Below are 525 nucleotides of genomic sequence, written 5' to 3'. Positions count from 1 at the left end.
TAAAAGGGCCACTCCCTGGGCCAATCATATACAAACCATCACTCCCTGGCAAACCATCACACCCTGGCTAGCCAAATGTAGAACTTTAGTTTCTATGAGACCTGGTCTCACAAGGTAAGGTGGAGGGTGACTGGTTTCCACAAAGTGCGTACACAGGCAAGTGCATGTGCTTGCACACGCATAACAATTTCCCCCAAGGAGCTTGTGTCTTAGTAGTCAGGTTCTATGTTGGAGTCATGACCAGAGGGGGCTTTGGGAACATCTGGCTTTCAGATTTGCTTTCCAGGGCCAGTGGTTTTCTGGTTTGACTACAACCACCATCACTACCACCTCATCATTTTCTTCCTCTTCCCATCCCGCTTAACATAACCAAGACAACCCCCACAGACACACCCATGGGCCAGTCTTATCAAAACAATTCTTTGCTAAGACTCTCACCAGCTTATACTAGATCATGTCAAGTCAGCAAGGCTAATGGTCACATACCATCTCAGCAGCTCAGGGTCACACACAGGCAGTATGGAG

The sequence above is a fragment of the Mus caroli genome, unplaced genomic scaffold (genome assembly GCF_978045245.1).
Source record: "Mus caroli unplaced genomic scaffold, Mus_caroli_1 scaffold_4, whole genome shotgun sequence".
Taxonomy (NCBI): domain Eukaryota; kingdom Metazoa; phylum Chordata; class Mammalia; order Rodentia; family Muridae; genus Mus; species Mus caroli.
Note: the sequence above shows the minus strand (reverse complement) of the source record.